General features: G+C 42.7%; 1 long non-coding RNA gene across 1 annotated transcript; it reads right to left on the reverse strand.

Annotated features, from left to right (window-relative positions):
• Positions 1-1,316: 1,316 nt before the first annotated feature.
• LOC142250515 (uncharacterized) lies at positions 1,317-27,069 on the reverse strand. The gene is made up of 2 exons (XR_012725203.1): positions 26,778-27,069; positions 1,317-3,437 (listed from the first exon to the last, which is right to left on the reverse strand). It is a non-coding gene; the product is annotated as an uncharacterized LOC142250515 (long non-coding RNA).
• Positions 27,070-27,472: the final 403 nt, after the last annotated feature.

The raw sequence follows: 27,472 nt of genomic DNA on the forward strand, positions 1-27,472 counted from the left end.
TACGTGACGTTTTGGTTCAAGAACCTTTTTTCAAATGTATACTGTCAGGTAAACTGTGTGACACTTACAATCTGTTAAGTATACTCAGGAAGCCAGATTACTGGAGGGTACAACAAAGCTGGATGGTGAACCACGTCTGCGCATGGAGTGGCAGTAGATCACATGTAGTAGGTGATGAGGATCGCTATGAGGAATGGCGCTCATGGCCTACTACATGTGCTTTATTTCCACAACATGCACCAACGTGGTTCACCATCCTACTTTGATATACCCTCCATTGTATTGTATTGTATTATTGCTTGGCTCACTATTAAAAAATTCACCTTTGCATCGATTCGAGTGTTGGATTTTTTTGTAATATTTACAGAGTTGGATCCTGTCTGAGCACCTTCAGATACCAGGAGTGCCGCGTTCCTTCTTTCTAATAATCATAATATTAGCAGCAAATACCTCCTATTAGAAATGTAGTATAGTTCTCTTTATTAGTTATGTCACTTACCTCATGTTCAGGGAATTGAAGTTTAGGTATCCATGGTTATGACCACTCAAATGACAGCTAGTTAGTTGTGCGTGGTTGTAACCATGGGAACCTAAGCTACTGCAATGCCCTACACGTTAGTTAAGAGACATGGCTATATCGGGAGAATTATACTACATTTCTAATTGGAGGTATTTGCTAATATTATTATTATACCTACTACATATTGAGATAGGATCTGGAGATGGGAATATCCCTTTAACTGTGTATTACAGCTGAGTTGTACCTGTGCCATCCCTGAGATGTAATTGTAAACCTAATTGCAGTAAACTACTCACAATCTGGATATACAGATATGTCCATTTGCAGGAAGAGATTAAATTTATATGGCTACTTGTTAGTATAGTATACGTGTACAGACAACACATCACGGCCCCATGAGGAAGACCACGAAACGTGCGCATCGGGGCACGTTTTTCAGGGCATCTAACCACTATGGGTGAGTTTATCGTTTCTCAATGTGGCCTTTTTGTATAAGGGTATCATCTTGGAATGTTACATGTGTGAGGACTTATAGCTATGATGACTCTGTCTCAGTTGCGAGTAATGGGTATACATTACATATGAATGTTAATTTAATGGATTGAGTCCCTTGATACATACAGAGCATATATATTGCCCTGCAGAAATATATAGAGTCATCTTTTGATAATTTGTCACATCAATATTTGTATATTTTTGGAGTAAAGGTCTTTTCCTTGTTGTTTTTTGCCTGCTTATTTTTCTTCATGGAATCCCTGTGTGCACTTGCATGTCATTATTAAGAATTTTATATGCGATGCGGTATTTTACTTCTTGCTGTAATTGACTTTTCTAATAAAACTTTTCTAATTTTTTGCAAGAAGTGGTTATGTGATTTCTGTACATTTTGGTCATTTATTGACTTTGACTACGTATACCCCTCAGTTCTCTTGTTACAAATATCCCTTTTTTTGGAGTGTAGTCAGTACATATGAGTATTATGGTTCCATACTCTGTCCTCAATCGTCTTATTTACGTTAGTATAGTAGTAGTATAAGTGGTTCATTAAACCAGGCTCCTCCCAAAATGCAACACACTAGTGATGGACAGTCCAGCTCTTTTTGGTGATCCGGTTCCCATGGCTCCACTCACCATAAAGAGCAGGCTTTTTCGGATCCTAAATGGATCCTTATTGAATATGTGTTCACCTGGGGTGAACACATATTTAAGATTATATTAATGCCACCGAAACCCTGGTCACCTGCAGCTAAACCCCACCCACTTACAATGGGCCAGTTAAATTGTCAAGTGGGTGGGGTTTCATTCAGGTGGGCGAGGTTTTCTCCACTGAACACTAGACTTTTTAGCCCAGTGAGAGCCATTAAGAGAATTTAGTGTCTCTCTCTGCGGTGCCAACTTGTCTCAGTCACAGCAGGGAGATAGATCTTTGTGTTGGATCATTTGCGACTGATACATCACTACAACACACTGCAAATGGTCCTGCATGTCTTACCCATGATATCACAAGAAACAGCATGCTGAACTTTCTCCTACCCAATATAGGTTGTGAGTGGTTAGGATACTTGGGCTAGTGATTGCCTAGTCTGCTGTATGACCAGTACCTAGCTCGCCTCACATCAATGTCTAACATCAACCGGCAAAATACAGATGACAATAGCACATTCCAGCCTATTCAATTGGTACAGCAAACAAAGCAAGAAAATATTATACAATACAAAAAACTGTATACATTGCAATCCTTTGTGTATCCTGGCAACTTTTGTATGAAACTGGTTTTTAAACCTGGCCTTTAGCAGTCATCTCAGTCATCTGTTACATTGTTTCTGTTCTAGCTTCTTAATGACATTGTTAATCAAGTTTACCTGTCATTGAATATCACTTTCCATGCGATGTGGCACAATCATGGGAGGGTTTTTGCTGTTTTATTATACAATGTATATGAAGAAACGCTTCGCGAGAAAATAGCGAAGCCTTTTAGTTGATACAAATGGAAATAAAATGCAGTTCAATAAAGTTATCGATCTCCTTAAGAGCCAGCCATCAATACAGGCGGCTTAGTCCTTGAAGCTTTGTATGTGAAGCAATGTTTTTGCTTGAGCACACTTTACAAATATTAGTTATTGAGAAGCTGTTTGCATTAAATATTAGAAGTCATGAGTTGCATGGGGACATGACTTTTTCATGATCTCTTTGATACTCCTCATGCGCTCTCTGTAATTTTTTAGCTTTGAGCTTCCATTTGTGAAAGCAGTAAGTCAGTAGAGAAGTCACCACCAAGGTCAGGATAATTGTCAGCAGTACCATCAGAACAAGGGTGGAGGACAAAGCTCCATCCAGAAGTTCGAGCTCCATATAATCTGTCTCATTTTGGTTAGACAATAACTCAAAGTCATTTTCAAATGGCAGAGGAGACGTAAGGTCTGTGGGCCTCATTGGAACAAATGTGTTGAGAGAAAAGCGAATGTTCAAAGGTAATTTAGAATTCGGAAGCTGTGATGTGTACTCCCCCTCTCATGCGGTCCATATCCAATGATCACGTTTTGATTGTATAATCCATCAATGTTCTTTGGAATGTACAGAAAGTGCAATGCTACAACCCCGCACTATTGGAACTTCACACATTAAACCCACTTCTGACCCTCGTCCATATTTATAGACAATATATGGTCAGCAGGAGCATAGAAATCATATTTCAAGTCCGAGCAAAGCATGTAACCGTTATGTCGCACAGTTCTCAATATGAAGGATCCATCTAGAAGAGAAGAATTCTTGAACGTGACATTTCTTTCTCCACCATTTCACGTTAATATCTGTATCTGTAGAGCTGTGCTGTCTTCCTTTATGAAGGAACATCGGCGCTGAGATTTGCCAGGGCTGGTGAAGGTAAAGTGTTCTCCATTGTATTTCGCAATTAGACCTACAAGAAATTTTAAAGTTAATACAATCCAGCAATACATGGTGATAGAATACAACAGTACGCTAGTGTGTACGGAGTGCTAACAGGCAACACTTTACGCCACTTGTGATGTTAAAGACACATTTAAGCCCAAATTATCACATCCAGTTTTAGACCTATTTATTCTGTATTTAAGAACAATCTGCAACATAGGGGTATGATCTTGCATGGAGGGGTGCGGCGTAAGATGTGCCAAAGTGAGCCAAAACTTTGGCACAAAAAATTGTTCTAAAAGTTAGAGAAAAGTTTCAAAAGATGCATCAAATTTATCATCCAGCATTAGCCCCTATAAAACGTATTGTGTGTTTTAAAGCTGTCTGAAGAAAATAAAGAGGAGTATAAAATTTACCCCAATTGGAAGGATTGAAGGGTAATATCTTCAAGTTGCTGCGGTGGCACAACCTTATCAATAAGTAGGTTAGCCTATTGAATGCATAGCTCAAGGCTATTCATAACCTTCCACATGCCCCAATCTCATAGTCACCTCTCAAAGTTATATTGTCATTTCTGCTTTAGTGTAGAAAGTGTCCCATGGTGTCTGGTGGGGTCGGGTAACGGAAGGATGAAAAGATATAATAAACTGTTCACAAAAATGTGAGTGGTGTACTCACCTTTGTGATATACTGTATATACAACGGGTGAAATGAGTATTGAACATGTCACCAATTTTCTAAGTACATATATTTCTAAAGCTGCTATTGCCATGAGATTCTCACTAGATGTCCGTAACAACCCATCCAATCCACATAGGCAAAAAAATCAAGCCATAGATGTTAAGAAATTAAGGTTATGCGTGATCATGAAAAATAACAGGGTAAAAGTATTCAACACATGCAGAAATAGAGGTGCAAAAACCATGGAAAATCATGACACCAGTTTAAGTCTATCAATAATTAGAAAGCAATCCTACCACTTACTTAAAAACATTATAAACTGGTTGCACTGATGGCCAATAAAGAGGTGCTATATCACTATCAATGTCCTGTCTACTGTAGGTCTCATATGGACCTGGTACCCACTCGTGCTTAAAGAGACCAGATATAGATATTAGTAAAGGATTCCAAGTAACCAAGTGAAAATAATCCACGCATTAGTACTTAGAAAATAATCTTAGATGTATCAATTAGATCCATCCTTTTCTGGGTACACCAAAATTGATCTCAAATCAATAACTTAATTAAGTGCAATAGTACAAATAGTTAGGTAAAGTTAATCAAGTATCCAAAAACTGTTGCAGCCAATGGCATGGGGAACATTTCACAGGAAGAGGGAAGAATGGACTCAATGAAATTTCAACAAATTCTTGTTGCAAACATAACACGTCTGTAAAAAAGCTGAAGATGAAAAGAGGATGGCTTCTACAAATGGACAATGATCCTAAACACACGTCAAAATCCATAATAGACTACCTCAAAAGGTGCAAGAGGAAGGTTTTACAATGGCCCTCACAGTCCCCTGATCTGAACATCACTGAAAATCTGTGGCTAGACCTCAAAAGAGCAGTGCATACAAGACGAGCCAGCAATCTCACAGAACTGGAAGACTTTACAAGGAAAAATGAATGAAAATCCCTCAAAGATTCTTGGCTGCTACAAAAAGCATTTACAAGCTGTGATATGTGTCAAAAGGGGTGCTACCAGGTACTACTAACCATGCAGAGTGCCCAAACTTTTGCATCGGCTCATTTTCCTTTTTTGTTAATTTAAAAATGTAAAATATGAAAATACATTTTTTTTTCCTAAAATACAAAGGAAATGTGTCATCTTTACCTTTATTCCTTTTAGGCCCCCTTCACACGTCCGTGAAAAATACCATCCGTTTTTTCATGTACGTGTTAAAGGGGTGGTTTGCTCCCCAAGTGCCGTGTTTGTGGCACATTCCTGTTCACCGTGTGTTATACGTAATAACACACGGAGAACGGAAAGTCCCGCCTTACCTGCTTCTTCCGGAGCTGTCTATGGTGCTGAATGACAGTGTCCGGCCAAAGCCACGTCCCGCTGACGCTGCTTCCGGCCCCCAGTGAAGAAGATGCGTTGATCAAATTCACTGGGGGTTGGATGCAGGTGACAGCCGCGGCAGAGACTACAGGTATGGTGGAGGTGAGTATGTGTTTTTTTATTTTTTACAATGCCACGTGTGTTTCTCCGGCGCATGTCACATGCACCCGCATCCACACTACACCCATGTGGTACGTGTGCGGGTCCGTGCTGCCAGAGAAAAACGGACATGCATCCGTCGGAACACGTCTGCTCCACTTGGAGGCACGGGCCACTTGCAGAACACGTGCGTGCACATATACCCATTGATTTTAATGGGTATACGTGTGCCCGTGTCTCCGGTACATACGGGCACGGACCTAGCATGTACCGGAGACACAGACGTGTGAAGGGGGCCTTAGAGATCATTTAATCTTCAACTTGCTTAATTGTTCACAATGACACTAATGTGGGTGTCACACGAGACAATCTGTCGTGCGATATGTCGTTGGGTCACAGTTTTCGTGACGCACATCCGGCATCGTTTGCGACGTCGTCCCGTGTGACACCTACAAGCATCTGTAAACGATCGCAAATCGGTTACGAATCGCAAATCGTTTACACGTCGCTCGTTTTTAAAAAAATCATTTATTCTACTTTGCGCTGGTTGTTCATCGTACACGGCGCAGCACACATCGCTCTGTGTAACAGCCCGGGAACGATGAACACAGCTTACCTGCGTCTCGGCGGCAACGCAGAAGGAAGGAGGGCAGGATGTTTACGTCCCGCTCATCTCCGCCCCTCTGCTTCAATTGGCCGGCCGCTGTGTGACGTCGCTGTGACACCGAACGTCCCTCCCCCTTCAGGAAGTGGACGTTTTCCGCCCACAGCGAGGTCGTCTGGGAGGTAAGTGCATGTGACGGGGGTTTAACGACTTTGTGCGCCAAGGGCTACTAATTGCCCGTGATGCACAAACGACGGGGGCGGGTACGATCGCTCGTGCAATCGCACGATAGATCGTACCGTGTGACGCCCGCATAACTTTGATTAAGGGTACACAAACTTTTGCATGCCACTGTATATGTGATATGATAGACATGACATGTTATTACTCATCCAGAGGTAAAGGAATTCATAAGTCAGAGTCCAATCCCTGGGACCCCTAGAGATGAATAGAAGCAGGGCACTGTGTCCCCTTATTTAATGGCTCAGAGATCATGCATATAACATGCCACTCTGCAAACTCTGTAGGACAGCAATAACTGAGTGCAGCGACTTCTTAAAAATATAATATTTTGAGTTATAGGTCCTAGAATTCTGATTGCCATATTTGTAGTTGTAAAAGAACATTTGGCTGTTGGCATCTACATCATAGGGATTTTTCCAGACATCGAGACTTTTTCAAAAAAGCTTCTAAAATGGAAATCAGAATTTACTATGAAAACTGTTATTCTTTTTACCAACCCTTTTAACAACTGCAGTTCCATGGAATATTGTTCCCTGTGACAGACTTTCTCTCCTTGGTAACATTTTAATGAGTGTCACATTTACCGCACTGAAAATAGAACAGCTTCTAAATTCAGCACACTGAACTTTCATTTATTTGATTTTACATATACTAAAAAAAAATGTGGAAATCTGTGTTCTAGTTTTGTTACTAATACATTATAATTGGTTTCTTTTTTGACAATACATGCAATTATATCCAATAAAGATATCACTAATTGCAATGATCACACTCTATAATGAGATGTGCTTCACATGCATCATTATATCATGATAAGCGGTTCCCATAGCTCCATAACAAGATCAACATTTTTGCATCTTAGCAATGGTTGCCTAGTGCATATATTTTATGTCCTGTGTGCATTCGTACATTAAAGTCATTAAACTCAAGGTGGCCATAAAATAACCTAAGGTGTTTGGAGCCGTGTGCAGACTGACTCAGTAGACAGAATTGGCTGAAAATTGGTATGCATGCTATTGAAGGCATGAGGAAACGGAAGGCATCTTAAGAAATTATTTATATCAAAACTTCGCTGAGACAGATAATGACACATTTTGAGGCAACAGGGTTACTGAGTGTTCAGCCAGGGTGCGGGCGATGACCAGGAAGCAGAGAGGTTGTCCACGACATTGCCACTGCCGTCATGGAACAGGGCATGAACAACCCTGCCAGGAGCAGCAGTGCACACAGTGTTTCCAGGCGGCAATTGGGACTCCCATACATCAGTGTGGAAAGTTCTCCGCGCCCTGGCTAAACACTCAGTAATCCTGTTGCTTCAAAACATGTCATCAGCAAATTTTTTTTAAGGATGCCCTGTGTTTCCCCATACCTTATAGCATTCATACCAGTTTTCAGCCAATTCTGTTCACAGGGTCAGTCTGCACATGGCTCCAAACACCTTAGGTTATTTTATGGCCACCTTGTGTAAATATATATATATATATATATATATATATATATATATATATATATATTTATACATATATACATACACTAGCTGTAGTACCCGGGCGTTGCCCGGGATAGTAACTGTCTCTCTGTCTCTCTCCCAGTTTCTGTCTGTGTGTCTCTGTTTGTCTGTCTCTCTGTGTCTTTCTTTGTCTGTCTGTGTCTATGTCTCTTTTGTACAAAAAGGATCTGGCTCGACCACTAATATAAGTAGGTGCTCAGGAGAAAAATCGATACAATAGCAAATATACTCCGGCACACTATTGTGCCGGAGTATATTTGCTATTGTGTCTATGTCTCTGTCTGTCTGTTTGTATCTCTCTATCTGTATTTGTATCAGTCTATCTGTCTCCATCTCTGTGTCTGTCTCTCTCTATCTCTGTCTGTCTCTATATGTGTCTGTCTGTCTCTCTCTTTACCCGTCTGTCTCTTTCCCCATCTGTCTTTGTCTGTCTCTTTCCCCGTCTGTCTCTTTCCCAGTCTGTCTCTTTTCCCGTCTGTCTCTTTTCCCGTCTGTCTCTTTGCCCGCCTGTCTCTTTGCCCGCCTGTCTCTTTCCAGGGCTGTCTCTTTGCCCGTCTGCCTCTTACCAGGGCTGTCTCTTTCCCGGGCTGTCTCTTTCCCAGGCTGTCTCTTTCCCATCTGTCTCTTTGCCCGCCTGTCTCTTTGCCCGCCTGTCTCTTTCCAGAACTGACTCTTTCCAGGACTGTCTCTTTGCCCGTCTGTCTCTTTGCCCGTCTGCCTCTTACCAGGGCTGTCTCTTTCCAGGTCTGTCTCTTTCCAGGTCTGTCTCTTTCCCCATCTGTCTCTTTCCCCGTCTCCCCATCTGTTCCTTTCCCTGTCTGTCTCTTTCCCTGTCTGTCTCTTTTCAGGGCTGTCTCTTTCCAGGGCTCTCTCTTTGCCCGGCTGTCTCTTTCCAGGGCTGTCTCTTTCCAGGGCTGTCTTTTTCCAGGGCTGTCTCTTTGCCCATCTGTCTCTGTCTGTCTCTTTCTGTCTCTCTCTATCCGTCTCACCACTGACATCTTATTACCTCACACCACACATAAGCTTCTTATACTAACAGTTTATTTTGTTCCTCTAGCAACCACTGACAGTTGCTATTAATAGCTTGTAGCTCCCACCTCCATTCAGTTTAATGGAAGCAGGATTTTGGAGATTAACTGTAAAGCATGGGGTTAAATTTTCCCGTCAAAACATAGTCTGACGTTCCCTGAGTCACATGAGGTGTCTGTGCAAAATTTCGAGATTGTAAATGCGACGGTGTGGATTCCTTTAGCGGACATACATACACACACATACATACATACACTCAGCTTTATATATTATATCTATATATATCTATATATATATATATATGTGTGTGTGAACATAGTGCAGGGTGTAGATTCAAAACAAAGCAGAGGCTATGCCTTCTATTGAATGATTCAGACAAGTGCAATGCGAGAAAATCTGTCATTGCACTCGGACCAATGTTATTCAATGAGCGAGAGCAGATGGTCAGCTTTTTTCTCATCCAGATTCTGGATGAGACAAAAATCACAGCATGCTGTGATTGTCTGCGAGAGCCGTGTTCCTCGCACCCATACAAGTTCATGGATGCAGGAGAATCATCGGACTACACTCGGATGACATCCGAGTGCAGTGCAATAATCACATCAGCTGACAATGGAGGAGATGGAGAGATTAATCCCTTTCTCTCCTCCACAGCTGTGATCCAATCGCAGGATCAGATCACAGTATAATGACACTTGCCTCATGCTGGCAGCACAGTGACAGCCAAGGGTCATTAGCATATCACATCTGATGCACTCGCATCGAATGCCATACGATCATGTGAATCCATCCTTCTATTGAATCCATACTCCACTTTGTGCACCTGCTCAGGCCGAGCTGTGTGGTATAAAGCCTGTGCTTTCTATTGAATCCATACTCCACCTTGTGCACCTGCTCAGGCAGAGCTGTGATAGTATAAAGAAATTGGTGTGCACTCTGCCCTGTTCAAAGGAAGATTGAGGTGCTAGTGAGAGGACCGAGGTCCGAGTAATCAATATATAGGGATCACTGCACTCTCTTTGATTATAAGAAGGTATCAACAGATTCGTTATTGTGCCAAAAATCTTTTTATTATTCATAAATCTTTTTCAATTATTAGATAGACTAAGTGAAGATGGGACGTTTCGGCCCAATAACGGGCCTTCTTCACGCCAAAATACACTCAGTAGTTATGAGGTGATTATTTCAGGTTCAGTGCATACAAAAGAATTTTTTTGATAGGAGAGGATATCTAGAAGGGAACACCACTTTAGTTTATTGGTTCTTGTACTAGAAGTCTTAGAGAACAGATCCTTATTGGCATTCATGTACACATTCACAAAATGGTTTAATAGATACTCTGAAAACTGGGCCAATCAGCCACAGTCTGGGAAGACGGCGATGAGAGGAGCCTGCCACTCTCTACCCATTTTACCAAGAAGGTTCAGTTTACCAGAAAACCTATGGCATTACTAATAACCCCTCAGATCATGCAACCTCTGATTTACACCTTGGTTTGAAGGGTGTACAAGTTAGAAAATTTACTCAAGTGTTCACACACAAAAGCAAAACAGGCCTCTATAGCAACATTATTGAGACCACTTGTTCCAGGTTTCTGCCTGCCAATTCAAGTACAACTATATTGAATATTATAAGGCACAAGGGTTCACCTGCTCAGGCATAGCTGTGTGCTATAAAGCCTATGCTTTCTATTGAATCCATACGCCACCTTGTGCACCTGCTCAGGCAGGAGCTGTGTGCTATAAAGCCTATGCTTTCTATTGAATCCATACTCCACTTTGTGCACCTGCTCAGGCAGAGCTGTGTGCTATAAAGCCTATGCTTTCTATTGAATCCATACTCCACTTTGTGCACCTGCTCAGGCAGAGCTGTGTGCTATAAAGCCTATGCTTTCTATTGAATCCATACTCCACTTTGTGCACCTGCTCAGGCATAGCTGTGTGCTATAAAGCCTATGCTTGAATCCATACTCCACCTTGTGCACCTGCTCAGGCACAGCTGTGTGGTATAAAGCCTGTGCTTTCTATTGAATCCATACTCCACCTTGTGCACCTGCTCAGGCAGAGCTGTGTGGTATAAAGCCTGTGCTTTCTATTGAATCCATACTCCACCTTGTGCACCTGCTCAGGCAGAGCTGTGTGGTATAAAGCCTATGCTTTCTATTGAATCCATACTCCACCTTGTGCACCTGCTCAGGTAGAGCTGTGTGGTATGAAGCCTGTGCTTTCTGTTCACACTGAAAAGGAACATGAATAGATTTTTGACTAAAAAAGCTGATTCCTATAATTGGAAGTACCAATTATTTAAGAAAATCTGTCAGGTGATTTTGCAGTACAATTCTAATGTTATCTTGAAATGGGGCTTAAGCAGATCTTCCAGGATTAGTAGGTTATATTGTTCTACATTATCCTGTTATCTTGCTGTAAGCTCCATAGAATTCAGTGGCTCCTAGTCAAGTTTATATAAATATAATTTGCATATTCACTGCCCCCCCCACCTCCCAGGGCATTTATTATCACTGCTGAGAGGTGGGAGGGAGTATGGGTGAGGATAGCAGCCCCAATTCAGTTCAGATTTACTCTCACTGATGCCAGCACTGAGAGGTGGGAGGGGGGAACAGTGAATATGTAGTTTGTATTTACATATGCTTGACTAGTTACTACTTCACACTGAATTTTAAGGAACTTACAACAAGATAACAGGATAACTAGAGCAATAAAACTAACTGATCCTGAAAATTCTTTTTAAGCCCTATTTAAAGATAACATTGGTATTGTACTAGAAAATCACCTGACAGATTCCCTTTAAACAATTAAATGAGCAATTGATTACAGATGGCTATTATAATTTTATTAGTTGAAGGGAGAAAAGAGCGAAAACAATAGGGGTGCAAAGATGGAAATCCCACCTAGGCTTGGTTCCTAGGGATCTGAAAGTCATTTCTGCCACATAAAGAACACTAGTATTTTAAGTGACACATCAAATTTGCTGTGCCCTGTTACAGAGTATGCATTAGGATAACCCACAACAAATTGGATTGATAATATCGCAGATCTGGTGACCAAGGATGATAATTAAAGACTGGACATGACATGGTATAGAGTAAGGTCAGGTGGAGCTATGGGGTCACAATTAGTAGAGAAGAACCATAAGTTCAAGCTGCTATAACAAATGTTAAGCCAGAAGCGAAGTCAGGTATAGGCCAAGGTCAGTTGTACATCAGGAGAGGAGAATCCTCTCTCCATCTGGTGCAGTTGGGCGTTTTTCAGTTGTTATAGCTGGAGGAAAGTTGAATGACTTTAGAGGATGTTTTACAACAGAAGGCTATTACTAGAAGAGCACATTTGGTGATACAGAGGAAATGTCTGCTGTTGGCAAATCCCATTCGCTGAGTGCAATTCCAGCAAGAGTGCAACAGGTGTATAAATAAACTGTGGACATGAAAAAATGGGGGAAGACTGAAATGAATCCCAATTAATACTTGAGCTACTCCACTCAAGTGTAACAAATACTAACCTCACAAGGTACCTATCTAAAAACGTGAATGGCAGGTTCACTAATATACTTCAGGGACATTTTAAAGAGGAAAACCCATCAGGATTTTCATATATAAACTAAAGCCAGTGCTATACTGGCACTATCATGCTGATTCTATACATACCTTTAGTTGTCAGATCGGATGTATACTTTCTGAAAAATAGGCAAGTAAATTTTGTGAAATATACTGTTATTTGATTGATAGCAGCTACAGAATATCTAATAGGTAGGTCAGGTTTTGCTTGTCATTCCTGCCCCTGTCTGCCTGTCTGTGGTAGTCATTGCTGCAGCCTCTACCCGCTGGTGATGCTTCATTTGAATGTCCCAGCATGCACTGGGATTCTCAAAGGAAGTATCATCTAAAAGGAATGGGAAAAAAATATACAGAAGCAGTTAAAGTAGTTAGGGAACAGCAGGGAATTTGAAATTCAGATATATTAGAAAATAGTTTAGATGATAGCACAAAATAGATAAGGAATTAGGAGTAAAATTACTTTGAACGTCAGACCACCCCTTAAAGTCAACCATAGTGAGTACGAATCCATTGAGAAACAAGTTGATATGATTTTGAGGGGAGAAATAAAAATTACAAAACTAAAGTAAGTTGTTACAGTGACAAGTAAAAGTTTAACATTTTGAACTTTTGACTTTCATTTTCCATATGTCACCATCCACTGCATCTTTGAGTGTGAGACTACCATCAATTTAAAGACAATCATCTTGGCTATTTCATACATAAATTTGACTTGCAACTATATGCTGCTGTTCAGTAACTACTAGTGATACAGATTCTTGTCATGTTACTGCATCTGTTTAGCTCCTGGTGTTTGAAAAATATTTTCTTACTGTATACTGCAAATTATAACCTGTTCTCACATTCCGGAATAGCTCAGTGTGTTATTAGGTTGATTCTCAAGCAAAAAGTCACTGGTAGGAATTGAGGAGCAGCCATGAAGAAGATTACCCAAGAAAAGAGAAATAGCATCATCCAGCTCATCGATAGCGGTTTCTTGGCCAAGAAAGTTGCCAAACTGCATCATGTGAGGCCATAAGAGTTGAAAAAATATGAAATGAAGTCCATCCATCCAAAATCCAAGAGGTGGACGTCCAGGAAAAATATTGGAGTCAACAAGTCTGCTCATCACAAGGTCTATCAGTTCAGGTGCAACAAAGGCGGCTCATATGCTTCATAATTGTGACATCACAGATATCCATGCAAGCACCGTGAGACACACATTACACATGTCTGGAATGGTGGTCTGAAAAAAGTGAAGAAGCCTCAGCTTCAATATCATTATAAGAAGCGTCAGCTCAAGTTTGGAAAAATGTACGAAAAGTGGACAGTACAAGATTGAAAACGGGTGATTTCCAGCAATGAAACAAAAGCCAACAGACTAGGCTATGATGGGTGAAAATGAGTCTGAAAGAAACAAGGAAAAATGGGGCTAACAGATTGAGAAATTTAAGGAACTATCAAATTCGGTGGAGGAAACCTCATGATATGGGGTTGTTTCACAGATAAAACGTTTGGATGCTTGACTAGGATCGATGGTGGTCTCAATGCTGAGTAATATCTGAATATCCTACAAGAGGAGTTACTTCGCACACTCGAGTACTAGGAATATGAAAAGGAACAAAACAGTAACAATGCAGTGATATGTCAAGAATCTGCATAACTAATCATATGCTAAATAGGTGCAAGTCACATTTATGTATCAGATAGCCAAAATGATTGTCTATAAAATAAAGGTAGCCTCACGCTCAAAACTGTAGTGGATGGAGAGCTATGGAGCCTGAAAGTCAAAAGTTCAAAACGTTGTTACCCTTTTGCGTGTCAGTGTAATTTTGAACACCCTCTAATTAGCCAATCACTTTTAAACTCATGATAAATAGTAGTCAGTACACAATGGCCATCATTTATACAGTAGTCACTTTGATTATTCCTATATAAACTTCTAGTACGATTTTCTGAAATTTTCTTAGTTGTATTTTACAGAAAAACCCATGATCCATAAACAACTTGCAACATAGCAAAAGGATTTCCTTGTTGAAAGTTATCAGTCAGAAGAGTACAAATTTTTTTCCAAGGCAGTATATATACTACTGTATGTAATACTGTGAAGGTGTTCATCAAAAAGTGGCTTAAATATGGCTTAAATATGGCACAACAGTGACATTACCTAAGGCTATGTGCGCACTAGAACTGTGAAGTTTCTCAAGAAAATTTCTTGAGAAACTTCTGGGAGTGGAAGATTTCTGGACCTCCGGAAAAAATCCGCACCAAATCTGCGGCAAATCCGCATGCGGATTTGCCGCGGATTAGCCGCGATTTTCCAGCAGGTTGTTCCCTGCGGATTTTGCAGGCTGTACTGCCGAAATCCACAGGGTACCTGCGGAAAAGAATGGACATGCTCATTTTCTCAAGAAATTTTCTCAAGAAATTCTTCTCAAGGAAATTTCTTGAGAAAAATCCGCAGTGTGCGCACAGCTATTTTTTTTTCACATAGGATTTGCTGGGAAATGTCTGCACAAAGATTGCAGACATTTCTCAAGAAATTTCCACGGCAAATCCGCGGGTAAATCCGCGGGTAAAACGCACTAGTGCGCACATAGCCTAAAGCTGGATGTCCCTTGAAAATTGATGAGAAGACAAGAAGAAAATCGGTCTGGAGAGCTGCCAGGAGGCCTACAGTAGGAATTTCTGATAAGTACTAGTTCTACAGTGGCATGTAAAAATGTGGGCACCCTTTATCAAAATTACTGTTATTGTGAACAGTTAAGTAAGTTTAAGATTAAATGAACTCTAAAAGGCATACAATAAAAACTGACACGTTTCCTTTTTAGTATAGGCAAAAAAAAATATTTTCATCTTTTACATTTGAAAAATTACAGAAAGGAAAATGGGCCGATGCAAACGTTTGAGCACCCTTGGAGATTTGTGTGGTCAGATAACTTTGACCAATGTTTCAGACCTGAATAAGTCTGTTATGGTTATAGCTTGTTCACTATCATTGTTAGGAAAACCCAGGTCATGCAAATTTCACAGCTTTTGTAAAAAAACAGCTCCTCTAACCTTGTGCCAAAAACAGCAGCCATGGCTTCTTCTAAGCAGCTGCCTTGCACTTTTTCAAGTTGCCCTTTCCTCGATTTGAAATGTAATTAAGAAATGGCAGTTAACAGGAACAGTGGAGGTCAACATAAGGTCTGGAAAACCAAGCAAAATTTGTGAGAGCTGCTCATAGGATTGCTAGAGAGGGAAATCGGAACCCCTACCTCTGACTGCAAAAGACTCTCAGGAAGATTAGCAGACTCTGAAGTTGTGGTACATTGTTCTACTACTCAGAAACACTTGCACAAATATGGCCTTCATGGAAGAGTCATGAAAAGAAAACATCTCCTGCATCCTCACCATAAAATTCAGCGTTCGACATCTAAACAAGCCTGATGCATTTTGAAAATAAGTCCTGTGGACCGATAAGTAGAACTCTTTGGCCACAATGATCAAACGGCACATAATTTCAGAAAAAGAATGTATTGCCAAACATTAACCCCTTAACGACCTTGGACGTACTGAGTACGTCATGGTGACATGGTGCTAAACGACCCATGACGTACTCAGTACGTCATGGCGAAATCGCGGTCCCGGAGCCCCGGGGAGTGAAATTTGTTTACTTAAACAGTAGATTCGGGAAGGAGGGGACCTCTGCCTGACCTCAGGAGGGGTGGTGCCTCCTCCCCGAACCTACAGAGGCTGTGATTGGCTGACGAACGCCGCTCAGCCAATTACAGCCACTGTAATGTTCCAGCCATTGAAAATGGCTGGAACATTGAAATCCAGCCCTGATCAGTGCTGCTGTAGCACTGGCCATTGGCTGGAGCTGGGTGATCGATGCTTCACCCACCCCCAGCTCTGATTGGAGAGACCGGTCTTGTGACCGCTCTCTCCAATCAATGTGGATCTGCGGCCTGTGACCGTCCCTGGAAGCCGAGGAGAGCGGTAAGTTGCTGTCCCCGCCGCCCGCCCGCCCCTGTCCCCGATCGCCCCGCCGCTGCTCCCGATCCACCGCTGTCCCCGCCGCTGTCTCCGATCGCCCCGCCATGCTCCCGCTCCACCGCTGTCCCCGCCTCTGTCTCCGATCGCCCCGGCACCATGCTCCCGCTCCACCGCTGTCCCCGCCGCTGTCTCCGATCGCCCCGCCATGCTCCCGCTCCACCGCTGTCCCCGCCGCTGTCTCCGATCGCCCCGGCGCCATGCTCCCGCTCCACCGCTGTCCCCGCCGCTATCTCCGATCGCCCCGCCATGCTCCCGCTCCACCGCTGTCCCCGCCGCTGTCTCCGATCGCCCCGGCGCCATGCTCCCGCTCCACTGCTGTCCCCGCCGCTGTCTCCGATCGCCCCGCCATGCTCCCGCTCCACCGCTGTCCCTGCTGCTGTCTCCGATCGCCCCGGCGCCATGCTCCCGCTCCACCGCTGTCCCCGCCGCTGTCTCCGATCGCCCCGCCATGCTCCCGCTCCACCGCTGTCCCCGCCGCTGTCTCCGATCGCCCCGGCGCCATGCTCCCGCTCCACCGCTGTCCCCGCCGCTGTCTCCGATCGCCCCGCCATGCTCCCGCTCCACCGCTGTCCCCGCCGCTGTCTCCGATCGCCCCGGCGCCATGCTCCCGCTCCACCGCTGTCCCCGCCGCTGTCTCCGATCGCCCCGCCGCTGCTCCCGCTCCACCGCTGTCCCCGCCGCCGCTCCCGATCCACCGCTGTCCCCGCCGCCATGCTCGCCACTGTCCCCGCCGCCGTCGCACCCACCTTTTTCAGCCGCTGCTGCCCCCGAATCGGCCCCCACTGTTCCCGATCGGCGGCCGCCGCCGCCGCCTCCTTCATCGGCTGCCCCTTCTCCATCGCTACACCTCCTATCCCTCCATGTGCTGCAAGCCACCCTCCCCCCACGTGGGGGGAGGGTGGCTTGCAACACATGTGGGGGGAGGGTGGCTTGCAGCACATGTGGGGGGAGGGTGGCTGGCTTGCAGCACATGTGGGGGGGGAGGGTGGCTGGCTTGCAGCACATGTGGGGGGAGGGTGGCTGGCTTGCAGCACATGTGGGGGGAGGGTGGCTGGCTTGCAGCACATGTGGGGGGAGGGTGGCTGGCTTGCCCCCCCATCCTCTGCCGCTCCTCCATCCGCTGCGCCATTTCCCATCCATCCGCTGCGCCATTTCCCATCATCCATCCGCTGCGCCCTTTCCCATCCTCTGCCGCTACTCCACCTGCTGCGCCCTTTCCCATCTTCCATCCGCTGCGCCCTTTCTCATCTGCCGCCCTGCCCTCTCGCATCGCATTATCCAGCGCAGTTGCTCGCTTCCAGACTGCAGTGGATGATGCGATGCGAGACTCGTGCATTGCTCTCACGTTTGGCACTGGTCTTGGCAGGCGCTCATTTTTTTTTTTTTTCTACTGATGTCTGTATTTTTTATTTCGCCAAACTAATTTTTTTTGTATGGGGGGGGTCTAGTTTCCAAAATGGGATCACATGTGGGAGAGCTCCATTGTTTAGGCACCTCAGGGGGTCTCCAAATGAAACATGGCGTCTGCTAATAATTCCAATCAATTTTACTGTGAAATGGCGCTCCTTCTCTTCTGAGCCCCGCCGTACGCCCAAACAATTGATTTCCACCACATATGAGGTATCGTCGTACTCAGGAGAAATTGCACAATACATTTTATGGTGCATTTTTTCCTGATACCCTTGTGGAAAAAAAAGCTACCCGTTTGAAAAAACAATTTTGTGGTAAAAAAAATAAAATATTTTCACGGCTGAACATTACAAACGTTTGTGAAGCCTCCAGGGGTTCAAAGTGCTCCCTAAACAGCTAGATAAATTCCATGAGGGGTCTAGTTTCCAAAATGGGGTCAATTGTGGGGGAGCTCCATTGTTTAGGCCCTTTCGGGGGGGTCTCCAAACGCAACATGGCGTCCGCTAATAATTCCAACCAATTTTGCTGTGAAATGGCGCTCCTTGCCTTCCGAGTCCTGCCGTGCGCCCAAACATTTGATTTCCACCACATATGGGGTATCTGCGTACTCAGGAGAAAATGCACAATACATTTTATGGTGCATTTTTTCCTGATACCCTTGTGATAAAAAAAGCTACCTGGTTGAAGCAACAGTTTTGTGGTAAAAAAATTTTTTTTTCTTTTCACGGCTCAACGTTATAAACTTCTGTGAAGCCCCCAGGGGTTCAAAGTGCACATCAAACATCTAGAAAAAATATTTGAGGGCTCTAGTTTCCAAAATGGGGTCACTTATGGGGGAGCTCCATTGTTTAGGCACCTCGGGGAGTCTTCAAACCCGACATGGCATCCGCTAATGAGTGCAGCTAATTTTGCACTCAAAAATTCAAATGGCGCTCCTTGCCTTCCGAGTCCTGCTGTGTGCCCAAACATTTGATTTCCACCACATATGGGGTATCTGCGTACTCAGGAGAAAATGCACAATACATTTTATGGTGCATTTTTTCCTGATACCCTTGTGATAAAAAAAGCTACCTGGTTGAAGCAACAGTTTTGTGGTAAAAAAATTTTTTTTTCTTTTCACGGCTCAACGTTATAAACTTCTGTGAAGCCCCCAGGGGTTCAAAGTGCACATCAAACATCTAGAAAAAATATCTGAGGGCTCTAGTTTCCAAAATGGGGTCACTTATGGGGGAGCTCCATTGTTTAGGCACCTCGGGGAGTCTTCAAACCCGACATGGCGTCCGCTAATGAGTGCAGCTAATTTTGCACTCAAAAATTCAAATGGCGCTCCTTGCCTTCCGAGTCCTGCTGTGTGCCCAAACATTTGATTTCCACCACATATGGGGTATCTGCGTACTCAGGAGAAAATGCACAATACATTTTATGGTGCATTTTTTCCTGATACCCTTGTGATAAAAAAGCTACCTGGTTGAAGCAACAGTTTTGTGGTAAAAAAAATTTTTTTTCTTTTCACGGCTCAACGTTATAAACTTCTGTGAAGCCCCCAGGGGTTCAAAGTGCACATCAAACATCTAGAAAAAATATTTGAGGGCTCTAGTTTCCAAAATGGGGTCATTTGTGGGGGAGCTCCATTGTTTAGGCACCTCAGGGAGTCTTCAAACCCGACATGGTGTCCGCTAATGAGTGCAGCTAATTTTGCACTCAAAAATTCAAATGGCGCTCCTTGCCTTCCGAGTCCTGCTGTGTGCCCAAACATTTGATTACCACCACATATGGGGTATCTGCGTACTCAGGAGAAAATGCACGATACATTTTATGATGCATTTTTCCTGATACCCTTGTGAAAATACTAATTTTTATGGCTAAAGTAACATTTTTGTGTTAAAAAAGTAAAATTTTCATTTTTTCGTCTACATTGCTTTGGTTGCTGTGAAGCTCCTAAAGGGTTAATAAACTTCTTGGATGTGGTTTTGAGCAGAGTGAGGGGTGCAGATTTTAGAATTGGGTCACTTTTGGGTATTTTCTGTCGCCTAGGTTTCTCAAATCACTCCAAATGTGATGTGGTACCTAAAAAAATTTTTTTTGTAAATTTTGTTGGAAAAATGAGAAATTGGTGATGAACTTTGAACCCTTCTAACTTCCTAACGGAATTTTTTTTTTTTCAAAAATTGCGCTGGTGTAAAGTAGACATGTGGGAAATGTTATTTAGTAACTTTTTTGTGTGACATATCTCTCAGATTTATGGGCATAAAATTTCACATTTTGAAAATTGCAAAATTTTCAAAATTTTCGCCAAATTTCCGAAATTTTCACAAATAAATGCAAAACATATCGGGCTAAATTTACCACTGACATGAAGTACAATATGTCACGAAAAAACAATCTCAGAATCGCCAGGATCCGTTGAAGTGTTCTAGAGTTATAACCTGTCAAAGTGACACTGGTCAAAATTGCAAAAAATGGCCGGGTCTTTAAGGTGAAAACAGGCTGGGGGCTGAAGGGGTTAAGCATGGGGATGGATCAATCATGCTTTGGGGTTGTGTTCCAGCCAATGGCATAAGGAACATTTAACGAGGTAGAGGAAAGAATGGATTCAATTAAATTTCAACAAATTCTTGATGCAAACATAACCATTTGTAAAAAAAGCTGAAGTTGAAAGGAGGATGGCATCTTCAAATAGATAATGATCCTAAACACAAGTCAACATCCACAACAGACGACCTCAAAAGGCACAAGCTGAAGGTTTTACAATGGCCCTCACAGTCCCCTAATCTGAATATCATTGAAAATCTGTGGCTAGACCTCAAAAGAGCAGTGCATGCAAGATGAGCCAGGAATCTCACAGAACTGGAAGACTTTACAAGAAAGAATGGATGAAAATCCCTCAAACAAGAATTAAAAGACACTTGGCTACTACAAAAACCATTTACAATCTGTGATACTTGCCAAAGGGGGTGCTACTAGGTACTAACCATGCAGGGTGACCAAACTATTCCATTGGCCCATTTTCCTTTTTTTCTTAATTTTAAAATGTAAAAGATGAAATTATATATTTTTTCTACAACACAAAGGAAATGTGAAATCTTTAAATGGATGCCTTTTAGAGATCATTTCATTTTCAACTTGCTTAACTGTTCACAATAGGGCTATGTGCCCCCGCTGCGGAAAATTTACGGAATTTGCCACGATTGTTTCGCGGAACTTCCGTGGATCTTTCAAAAATACGCAGTACAGTGGGTCCCCAGCCATTTCTATGGCATTTTGGAACTGCTGTGCCCATGCTGCATTTTTTTCTGCAGCGGAAATAATGTGCATTTCCCTGCGGAAAAATCTGCAGTGTGTGGATTATTCCTGTGGATTTTTCCGCAGGGTCCCATACTTACCTGCCTTAATAGAAGACACCGGAGTCACTTCCTCTAGTGCAGAGGAGCGCTGTGGAGCTAGGAGCAGGAAGGAGGTGGTGGGCGGGGCTTGCATGAGTTCCGGTCATGTGACAGTCGGAGCTAGTTCAGGCCCGCCCACCTTCTCCTGCAAAGTGCAGACACTGACAGACACGGCCGGAAAGTGAAGTGCTGCGTGATAAAGGTAAGTACGAACTCCTCGATCAGTCCAGCACTTGTTTTGCATTTAGGATGCAGTGCCGAAGCCATGTATTGTATCCTCAATGCAGGATGACCACAGCATATCCGCACGACATTCCGCAATACAACCGCATCACATCCGCAGCATGAAAACAGACAAAGTTGTGCTGTGGATTTCTGGGAGCTCCTGCGGAATGTCCTGCGGATATATCCGCAGGACACTTTCCCCGTGGGCACATAGCCTAACAGTCATTTTGACCAGGGTGTCCAAACTTTTACATTCCACTGTATGCTGCACGTGATAACAATCTCCCATATTCTTTACATGTCTGGCCTGTGGGTAGGGTGGTAAGAAAGAAACCTATTCTTACAAAGAAAAACATCCACTCTGAGCTACGGTATGTTTTGCCAAAACCAATGTCACTATATAGAAATAATGAGTTTTTGTAGATCCCAATTTGTGGGATCCAAAGGACCATCCTCAGGGTCACTGTGAAAAAGTTTGAAGACATTAAAGTAGCGATGCCCTCCATCTAATCACTTTGTTGAAAGTAGTTGAATAAGTAGCATGAGACAAACGTCGTTTTGTCTTGGGTTTTTTAATACATAGTTAAGTACAAATATGTTCCATGAGTAAACTTTTAAAGTTTGTGCTATAAATGAACTCTCAAGGATCTTCAGCTGTAAAAGTATTTTTTGTTAGTTTATGAACCGTTCAATGTACCTATAGGCCATGAGTTGCCGGTACAGTAAGTGGTTCACAAGATCTTCACTAATTTGATAAAAGTGTAAAATCAAATTGACATCTTGCTGCGTTGGAAGGCCATGAAATATTTGCATCATTGCATTATAGAAGATACAGTAAAGGCCAAATTTCACAACAGCAGACACCTAACTCTGTCTTTGTAACTTTTATACCCCCATTTATGTCTTGGTGCACTTACATAGTTACATAGTTACTTAGGTTGAAAAAAGACCTAGGTCCATCTAGTTCAACCTTCCTCCACCAGTTCTATATTTTGTCACTAAGTCATTTATAACCGACAATGTTGTGTGTACTGAGGAAATCATCCAGCCCTTTATTAAAAGCTGTTATAGTATCTGCCATTACTACCTCTTGTGGTAGGGTGTTCCACTGTCTGACTGCTCTAACTGTAAAGAACCCTTTCCTATTTAGCTGTCGGAATCGCTTTTCTTCCATTCACAGTGTATGCTCCCTGGTTCTTAGTATTGTCTTTGGCAGAAATAAGTCATGTGCCAGTCCTTTATATTGACCACACATGTATTTATACATATAAATGAGATCTCCTCTGAGACGTCTTTTTTCGAAGCTAAACATATCTAACTTTTTCAACCTGTCATCATATGGGAGGCCTTCCATTCCTTATAGTAGTCTAGTTGCCCACCTTTGAACTGACTAACTTCTGAATGTCCTAGTCCTTGCTTCTGGAGCTTTAGTATAAGGCTATTATGTGGCACAGTATCAAATGCCTTTGCAAAGTCCAAATAAATCACATCAGCTGCATTACCAATATCCAGGTTTGCACTTACCCCCTCATAGAACCCCAACAGGTTGGTTAGACACGACTTATCTTTCATGATTCCATGCTGTTTGTCAGTTATTATATTATTTTCTGCAACATATTTTTGCATGTCATCCCTTAAAATGCCCTCAAAAATTTTTGCATACTACTGATGTCAGGCTTACTGGACGGTAGTTGCCTGGATCTACCCTCTTACCTTTCTTAAATTTCAGTACCACATCAGCAATCCTCCAATCCTGAGGCACCAACCCTGTTACAAGCGAGTCTAAAAAGATGAGATACAGCGGTCTGTCAATTACTTTGCAGAATGTGTTTCTTTTCAGACTCCCGACTATTAGGCTGCATTTTTTTTTCTGCGTTTTTATGCGTTTTTTGTTGCAGATTTTAATCAATCTGCAAGGGAAAACGCATCCCAGGAAAGTCTATGAGATCCTGAAGTGTTCTGCACATGATGCAGATTTTTTCCTTGCAGAATGTGGTGCAGAAAAAATGTGCACCAATCAATTGACTTGTTCAGTTATTTCTGTGTTTCTTCCAGCAGTTTTCCTACCAGAATGCAAAAAAAGAACAGCATCAAAAACGCACCAAAAGGGGCGAAACCACGGCAAAAAACACAATTTTTTCAGCAGCGTTTTTTCTTCCAAAAGATGCAAACAAATCTGTAACGTGTGAACATGCCCTTATAATGACGTTTTCTTTGCTGACAGAGAGCCAGGTTGGCTCATTGGTTAGCACTGCATGGTGGTACAGTAGTTATCACTGCAGTCTTGCAGCGCTGGGGTGCTGGGTTGAAAACCTACCAAGGACAACATCTGCAAGGAGTTTGTATGTTCTCCCCGTGTTGTGTGGGTTTCCTCTGGGTTCTCCGGTTTCCTCTCACTCTCCAAATACATAGTGATAGGGAATATAGATTGTGAGCCTCCATGGGGAGTGATTCTCACTTCTGTGGAATTAGTAGTGCCTTGTAAGTGACTAAAATAAACAAATACAATGTAACCACTTGTACCGAAACATTTTCAGGACGTGACTTCAGAAGTGAAAACAAGCATCCTGACTGGCTGTTGTGGGAAACACCTCCAATTTTCTCTCTTGTGCCTGTTTTGAGAAATATAACATAACTAGCTCTAGTATCCGGCGTTGCCCGAGATAGTAACTGTGTCTCTCCCAGTCTCTGTCTATCTCTCTATCTCTTTGTCTGTCTATCTCTTTCCCTGTCTGTCTATCTCTTTCCCTGTCTGTCTGTCTCTTTCCCTGTCTGTCTGTCTGTCTGTCTCTTTCCCTGTCTGTCTCTATTTCTTTCCCTGTCTGTCTCTTTGCCTGTGTCTATCTGTCTCTTTGTCTGTCTGTCTCTGCCTATCTCTGTCTGTCTCTTTCCCTGTCTGTCTCTTTCCCTGTCTGTCTTTTTCCCTGGCTGCATTGTGACATGCCAACTTTCTTTTGAAGTTCTGGCTGCATTGTGGCTCCCAGCTCCATTGACTTTAATGTAAGGAGGTCTTTTGGCGAATAACTGTAAAGCGCAGGGTTACATTTTCCCCTCAAAATATAGTCTATGACATTTCCTAAGTCAAATAGGGTTTTTTTTTACAAAAGTTTGCGACGGTGCGGATTCTTTTAGAAGACATACACACATACATACATACACTCAGCTTTATATATTAGATGTATTAAATATAAATATTTACCTTAAAGAAATCAAAGTGATTATCTGTTCTGTCCAAGCACAAATCATCATTTTCCTAATATATTAACAGTACCTTGTTGTATTAAAATAAAAATATGAGTGCGTGCGTATATATCTGCCCCATGCGCAGAACACAGGGCCGTGTCATAGTATCAATACGTTCCCTTCATACAGCAGAGCGCTCCTTGGTGTGGCAGCACCATGCTAAGTTTGTGACATGTGACAATGGTGTTTCTGTGGTGATCCAGTCGGCAGCAGATGCTTTCTCAGCGCTGGCAGATCAGGATACATTTATTTTTAGCACTGAATGCATTAGGAGCGTATCACTTTTATCTTGCACAATATGTAGATTTTCTACTTGGATACTTTCCTTTAAGAAGGTCAGCAAAACGCTAACTGCAAAAAAGAATTCTTCATGTAATGTCATATATCATGTTCACTGTCATCTCAGCCATGGCCATTCCCTACGAACGGCATCTTAAAGTACCAGACTGCGATATGTATTTTATAACATTCTTCACTTACAATGTGGATCCAGCATTGTCTGTACATTACAAAGCTTTGTATACATATCTACTGTATATTTGCATACATTAGCATGTATATTGGCACGCGTTTGCATGTAATTGTCTTATTATCGTATAAGTCCAAGTAATTACGGAGAATACAATTTGAAAATAAATTGTTTATAAATAGAGACCACTTCACAGTGGATGTGTTATATCAGTACCCCGCTTCCATACAGTCCAATTTTATAACCTGCCCATCCACAAGAAGATATAATGACCATATACGCCTCCTCTTACCATCATGTATTCTTATTATATATTCTGAAGTAGACAAAGAGGACTAAACTTAGGCTGCTTTCACACATCAGTTTTTTTGCATCAGGCTCATTCCGGCTCAAAAATCTATGCAATGGATGCGGCGAAAAAAACGGATCCGTTGCATAAGTTTTTCCATGTGGCCCGTCCGTTTTTTAACAGATCCGGTAAGATACTGAGCATGCACAGTTCAAAAAACCGCCTCTGGCCGGATGCGGTTTTTGCCGCCCGACACCGCATCCGGCGTCCATAGGCTTGCATTGTAAATCGCGCTGGATCCAGCGCGATGCGGTTTTTAGCCGCAGACAAAAAACACTGCAAGCAACATTCCATGCGGCCGCCGCATCGGCTAAATATGCCGCATCCGGAAAAAAACGGACACAACGCAAGGCCATGCGGTACAATCCGGCGCTAATGCAAGTCTATGAGGGAAAAACGCATCCGGCGGCAAAAAAAACCGGATGCAAAAAACTGATGTGTGAAAGCAGCCTTAGTGAATGTGCATCCGGCATGCACCACACCCCCTCCACCACCACCGTCCTCCAGTGAAATATACATTTTTGGCACGGTGACAAGCAATGCTGTTGTAGCCATGTGCCCTGGTTGCCGTTATACTGTATTCAGTCACTGGCGTCTGCAGAGTGATATTATTCCTCTTTAATACACATGTATCATCTCTAGGTTCTGTACCTGCAAATACGCCAGGCACATTATATACTACACCCAATAACTATGTGGTGGTGAAAGGGTGGAATTCATTTGTTCTCTTGCATTCCTTACAATTTAGAAATCTTATTTATAGTCATTACGTCACCTTACATATCTATGAGTCATCCAATGGATTGCATGAGTGCATGGTATATGCATTACACTTATTCCTGTGCTGAGATCCTCTGCTGCATTGTATCTGCAGAAGCTTCTTACATTCTAAGTGGTGCAGATAGAGAAAGACTAGCAATTAAGCATTTCATTACAGCCAATGGCACTATTTATTCTATCTTTCCTATCTCAAGTTCTGTAGTAATTCCAATACATCAGAAATAGCAAAATAAACAAAATATAATAACAAAGTCTCCTCTGCTACTAATTGAATGAAATTCCCAGCATAGAAGATAAGTGCATGTTCTGTATGTGCTATGTATACACTGCAGCAGGTTGTATCTGTGCTCTCCAGCACTGGGCACATACCTGTCAGTAGGGCTGCTCCTTCCTAGCTGGGCTTGATCTTGCCAGATGGATGAATGCAGCAGATACTTTATCACCTGCCTTGTATCCTTGCATTGAAAGTTTTGCTGCAGACTGGAAGAGATCCACAATCCAGCACTCTCCGATATCAAAGCAGCTATATGTTCAACTTTATTTGGGAAGGGCTCTGTCATCACATGTCACTGAGCTGGGAGGGGCATTGCTATTGCAAAATCAGGTCAGCATATCCAGCAAGCAGGGATTGTTAGCAGAGATGCAGGGGAGAGCTGAAGAGTGTCACCTAACCTCAGCAGATCCCTGAGCTAGTGCCTGCTTCTAATGAAAGCTCCACATATACAGTGTTACCTGTGTGTCATAAGGGACACTGATAATTAGGACTGCAGTCTGTGGAGCATTGCTTCTCCTATAGACACATTGCATCCAGAAGTTTGTAAAAGAGTTAAAGGGGTATTCCCATCTCCAAAATCCTAGCCCAATATGTAATAATAGCAAATACTTCCAATTACAAATTTGATACAAAAGAGATTTGATGTATGCTTATGTCTGATGGTCCTGAGGAAGGGAGCAGGGCTCCTGAAACGCGTAGACCGATGCAATAATAAAGCTTCATTGATCTGATCCTTTGGCTGGTGATCATTGGCGCGGCGTTGAAGAACCCAGTTTCTACCTCTCTCTGT

This window comes from Anomaloglossus baeobatrachus, chromosome 9, assembly GCF_048569485.1.
Source record: "Anomaloglossus baeobatrachus isolate aAnoBae1 chromosome 9, aAnoBae1.hap1, whole genome shotgun sequence".
Taxonomy (NCBI): domain Eukaryota; kingdom Metazoa; phylum Chordata; class Amphibia; order Anura; family Aromobatidae; genus Anomaloglossus; species Anomaloglossus baeobatrachus.